The sequence below is a fragment of the Myotis davidii genome, unplaced genomic scaffold (assembly GCF_000327345.1).
Source record: "Myotis davidii unplaced genomic scaffold, ASM32734v1 scaffold269, whole genome shotgun sequence".
NCBI classification, from domain to species: Eukaryota; Metazoa; Chordata; class Mammalia; order Chiroptera; family Vespertilionidae; genus Myotis; species Myotis davidii.
In genome coordinates this window covers 2,209,508-2,215,717 of record NW_006383008.1, presented here as the reverse complement: position 1 = coordinate 2,215,717, position 6,210 = coordinate 2,209,508, and positions in this window count along the sequence as shown.

The following is a 6,210-nucleotide window of genomic DNA, read 5'->3' as shown; positions in this document are numbered from 1 at the left end:
AGTGTGAAATTAGAACAAGAATGACGATAGAAAACCACCATAAGTAGTATGTGAGAAAATATGCCAGACATCAAGCATTAAGAAAGAAGTCCCAAATTCTCTAAGGAATTGATAGATGATTTATAGAGGACATATTAGCTCTCCATTGCTGCTCTAACAAACAATCACAAATTTAGTGGCTTGAAACAATGACAATTTTTTATCCTATGGCTTTCTTTTTTTCCCCTCTTTTTTCAAAATATATTTTATTGATTTTTTACAGAGAGGAAGAGAGAGGGATAGAGAGCCAGAAACATCGATGAGAGAGAAACATCAATCAGCTACCTCCTGCACACCCCACACCAGGGATGTGCTCGCAACCAAGGTACATGCCCTTGACTGGAATCGAACCTGGGACCCTTGAGTCCACAGGCCGACGCTCTATCCAACTGAGCCAAACTGGTGAGGGCTTATCCTATGGCTTTCTAATGCAGAAGTCCAACACAGGCTTCAACGAGCTAAAATTGAGGTGACAGCAAGGCTGTGATCCCCTCTGGAGCCTCCAGGAGAAAGTGTGTCTTCTTGCCTTTTCCATCTTCCAGAAGTTGCCTGCATCCCTTCATCCATGGCTTCTTTATTCCTTCCTCAAACTCAACAATGTTGCATTTCTCTCTCTCTCTCTCTCTCTCTCTCTCTCTCTCTCTCTCTCTCTCTCGATACCTTCTGACTACAATCAGGAAGGTTTCTCCATTTTTAGAGAACCCAATGAATATATCAGGCCCACCATAAAATTAGGATATCACTCCATCTTAAGGTCTGTAACTTATGACCTGTAGAGTCTCTTTTGCCAATGAAATAATATATTCACAGGTTTCAGGAATTAGCATATAGACATCTTTGTGCGGAGGCATTATTCTTTCTACCATGGAATGATCAGAGTTTTAGAAGGATAAATCTGGCAAAAATATGACAGTAAGCTTGGAAGCTATTAAATGGCTGCCACCATTACTCAAGAAAGAAAAGACAGTCTTCAATGGAAGTGCCGGTGGTTTGGGAAAAAGGCTTTGCTGTGTAATAAATTTAGGAAAGGCTGACAAAGAAGAATGAGGGATAGGGAGAAAAAAACAGCTATTCCAATGTTTACGATTTGTGCAGAGAGTTCAATCGTAGTTCCATTCAGGAAGATGGAGGCTAGAAGAGAGGTTAATGGATAGTGAGTTTATATTGTTATAATGACTTAATGATAGTTGTGCTACACTCAGGTGAAGAAGTGCGGATTCCCATGGAACTGAAGCTCAAATAAAAAGATCTGCACTGAAGATTCAGATTTGCACATTTTCACTCATTTAGCAAATATTTCTGAACACCTCCTAAGTGCCTAAGTGTGGGAAATAGGAAGGGGAACTAAGTATGACTGGAGCTGATTTGGAGTCTGTTTATTTGGCGGGTGTGGGTGCAGGGTCAGTAAAGCCAGGTGATGAAGAGCAGGGACCTGAAGTCAAATTGTGTGTGATTGAATCCTGATTCTGCTACCTCCTACCTTAAGCCAATTGGTTAATCTTACTGTGTTTTAGTTTCTTTTCCTCTAAGATGGACACAATAGTGTCTTCTTTATGAGCTAATACATACATGTAAAGTTCTTAGAAGAGTGCCTGACACATATTAGCTTTCAAATAAATACTAATTATAACTTTGAAAGGCAAGGAGGCAATTATAAAAGGGTATTCTTAACGTAAAAGCTTGGTTGGCCTAAGCTGGAAAGTAATGGATAGGGAGCAGAGGGGGACATAAAGAGTCTCATAAAATAATCTCTTCTTCACAAGGGTGTAGCTTCTCAGAGCTGTCCTCTGGAATCCTTCCTTCCCTGGCTGCTATCTTGTAGCAATTTTTTAAAAGAATTATATAGCCAGTAACACTCAGTTTCTGGAATGTTAATCATAATATACCAAAACACATGCAGTATTTAAAAACACATGCAGATGACATTCAGTGTTTCAATTGCATAATAAAACACTTATTTATTCACAATTTATGTATCTAGGTCTAATAAAAATTATTTGTTAGTCCTATCATTAAGTCAATGAAAAACTCCTTCCTACTTCTCTTATGTCTCATATGAGGCTATTCTGTTTCAAAATCAATATCCAAGAGAATCTTTCAGAGGTAGATTTGAAGATAGGGTAATCTTAATACTTGTCCATTTGTGATGCAGTAGAAATAAATGGGTGATCTACCAGACTATTGGCCCCAACTTTTTCAAGTTCTGGAGCAAGAAGCACAAATAAACAGTTTTGATTTAATTTTCTTTAGTCTGTTACATCTATTTTTTATTACTTTACTTGGATTATGAATTCTTAGAATACCTTTCTATTTTTATTTACAGAAAAGAAAACCAGAGACTTAGGTTACAGTAAAACCTTGGTAAAGAGGTGAAATTCTCAACATATTGCACAGTTAACATGGACTGAACAGTCACGTGTCAGGCACTGTATGAAAATGCTCCATTTCATTTATTCCTCAAAATAATTCTATAAGGCAGATGTGATCTTTATTTTAAAAATGAGGAAAGTGAGAAATAAAGTAATCTGACTAATAGAAGAAGCCAAGATATGATTCTAGCTGTATTTGAGGTACTTTTTATTTTGGTTTATGATTATTTTATTAGTTCATTTTTGCCATGTTTATTGAGCATGTAATATATGCCAGGCCATTATGAGTAACAATTTCTAATCCTATAAAATTGTCTATGTTTTCTTTCTGTTACTCCATGGTGAACAATAAGATCTCCTAACATTTCTAGAAAAGGATTCATGGTGCGAAACTAATTATATTGCTCCCATAGAACAGCCTCTCCATATATCCTTGATGGATTTGGAAATAATCCAAAATGAAGTTCAGTAATAAAATTAAGTATGCACATGCTAGAAGATTTCCTCTTTATAACAAACATTGAGTTAGGCATTCTATTTGCAGGAGAAACTGACATTCAAAGAAGCTAAGTAACTTAGCTAATGAGTGGGGGAGCCAGATTGCCCACTGTGTCCAAAGGAAGGTTTCTCTCTGGAAATACCAAGAAAATAGCTCTCCACTCCAGTAAGGGAGAATATTCAGCATACTCTATGCCAGTGGTTCTCAACCTTCCTAATGCCGCAACCCTTTAATACAGTTCTTCATGTTGTGGTGACCCCCAATTTCATTGTTACAAATTGAACATCATTAAAGCATAGTGATTAATCACAAAAACAATATGTGATTATATATGTGTTTTCCGGTGGTCTTAGGCCACCCCTGTGAAAGGGTCATTTGACCCCCAAAGGGGTCGCGACCCACAGGTTGAGAATCATTGCTCTATGCCTTCCCTAATTCTTCATAGTGTATATTGACCTGTTAAAGGTCTTAAAAAGCTCTAGTTGCAGGGAAACCTGTTTAATATTGTTGATGTTATCATCCCTAAATTTATATGACCATGTAGGCACCATTCAATCCAAGCATCACACATCCTGTTTAACCAGGGTTAGCTACATGATTTGTGGGACCAGATGCAGAATGAAAGAGTGGAGACCCTGTTAAAAGCAGGAAAAATGTTTCTTTAAAGATATTAAATATAAAATATTTTCTTTCCTTTTGCAGTCTCTCCTTTGACATGTCATGGTGCTTATTATTTGCTATTCAATGTTGTTCTAAGTAAAAAAAAATGAATTATTTTAATAATACTGAGTTTTATTATTCATCTTTATAGTGTGTAATGGCAGTCTGAAATGCAAATATTAGAACATTTAATTCATGTGCAAAATCACCAAAAATTGTAATTCACATTTCATAGCTTAGATATGAATGTGTAGTCCATTCTTACTACAACAGTGGACATTCTGCACAAAACTATCTTGTATTTTTATTTCATTTCTTGATGTGTACACATTCTACCAACACTCTACTTTCAGCTTACTCATGAGTAAGAAAGGACTGAAAAGGAAAGAACTCTGGGTTGCCCTATCTTAACCTCTCTTCCTTCTATATCATCATTTCTAGTGTAAATGGTTGGCTAATACAAAGAAGTGACAGTAATAAAAAGGAATAGAATAGGATTTTTTGTTTGTTTGTTTTTGTGGGTGTTTCTTAGAATAACATTGCCTTTGTCTACATTCAGAGCAAGTTCTGGTTCAAATGGAAAACAAGACCTCTTGGTGTGGTCAGTGCACCCCTCCCCTTACTCCTTCATAGATGGAGCACTTTTACCTTGAACTCACTTTCTGTGAGTTGTGTTGAACTCTGTGCATCATGCCTCCTCCAGAACTCTATCAGAAAAGCTATATGCAAACAGGACAGCATGGAATGGGGCCATGCATATTGTATGTGTTTCCTCTGCTCATATACATGCTCCACTGTCACACTGGATTTCACTGACAAAACAGAAGCTCAAAGATTAAGTTACTAAGACGTTCAAGGCAGCAAGAGCAGAACATTAAACCAAGGATGGGCCCTCCACAGCCGAGCCCTGGGTGACCACACAGGTCACATGCCTATGGAGCTTCCCAGTGTTTAATCCAACGTCATTTAAGATAAAATATTTAATATTTCTAAATTTTCAAAACAACACTTTTTTTTTATTTCTAACAGAAACAATGCTCCATTTACCACCATTTCTCTCATTTAAAAACGCAGCCCATGTTCACTCTGGTGGTTTAGTGTTCTAGTCATGAGCAACTGTGCTCTTCATTACCTACGCCAGTGCCTTTTAAGCTGCCTAAAGAGGAAGAGATTTACCTGCCAATCCATCACCAACTGATAACTTTCTAACAGAAAAGTCCACAGTTGAATATCCTTGTCATGTTAAACTGCTAGAAACGTATTTACATGCCTGTTTCCTCTGTCTCAATTTATCTCAATGGTGCTCAGGAACAAATAGTCTGCAAACCATACCACACTTTGAGTAGCACTGATCTAAAGATACCCTGTAATTGCATTTTAATTGTAAACATGATTGTTTTATGTTAGTCCCTAGTAATGAACTGATTAGAAATATTATCTTTTAATTCACTTACGAATGGTAAAGGGATACATAGCTATAGTGTCTCTGTTCTTTTCTATCTGATGAAGTAGTATTAAAGGATTTTTAAAAATTAATTCTTGATAATCCAGAAACTGTTACCTGACTTACTCAAAATTCTCTCTTATAAACAATAAAATAAAGTGAAATTTATTAATTAAAAATTTGCAAATCAATATTATATGTTAAATACACAATCCTTTTCTTTGATTAGAATTCTCATAGGAGAAAGCAAACATCCAGACCCGCTGAATGTCTCTGGAAACACGCTGGTGGTTTCCCCAAACCCTTTGGGATGCGCAGACATTCTATCCTTCTTTCCCCTAATGATATGCTCTATAGTGTTCTCTGCTGGTTATTCCTTCCTGCTTTCACTCCTGAGCTTTTTGGCAAATGTATAACAATTTCCCAAGTTTTTGGCAATTACTGTGATTAAACACAATTCATTTTCCTCAACTTCCAATTGGTTAAGTCAGGACAAGCAGTGTGAAAGCTGGTGACCCAGTCACATGTGCTCCCTGAGATGGCCAGGCTGACACAGAAAAGAAACAGGAGCAGGAAAGAGACCACCAGCAGAGTCTCCCACTGGAACCAACTTGACTTTACTGTGGTCCCTCAGATGCCAACTGTCTGCAAGATGTCGCAAAGGTGATTGCTTCCTATTTCTAACACGATATTTAAAATGAGAGTTTTTGCTTTTTTAATGCATAAGATACTTCTTGAAACATCAAGATAGAATCTCTGAGAAGAAAAATGCTTGTCAACTTTTCTCTATTAAGTTGGTATGGAGAGAGGGATGCAGGGGAAAATGATTCAAGAAGTTCATATTTCTATAAAATCTATTTATTTTATATTCAGTCTTCATAGTTATCCAAGATTTTAGAGATTTTACATATCCAATAAGTATTAAAGCAATGCATTTTTACTAAACCACTTAATTTCAATTACTGTTGTAGTCTAGAAACTTCAAAATTATTATATCTAAAATACTACTACAACTATGACTACATTAAATGGAAAAAGACATTTCTATATTATCTAATTTAAAAGAGAGAATGAAATTTTAAGATTTTTAAATTGAAGAAAGTAAATTTAATAGACACATTTACATACATAATCACTTCAGTGCTAGCCAAAATATAACATGTTGCAAATTATTATCAATTTTTTAAGGTTCTCTTGGA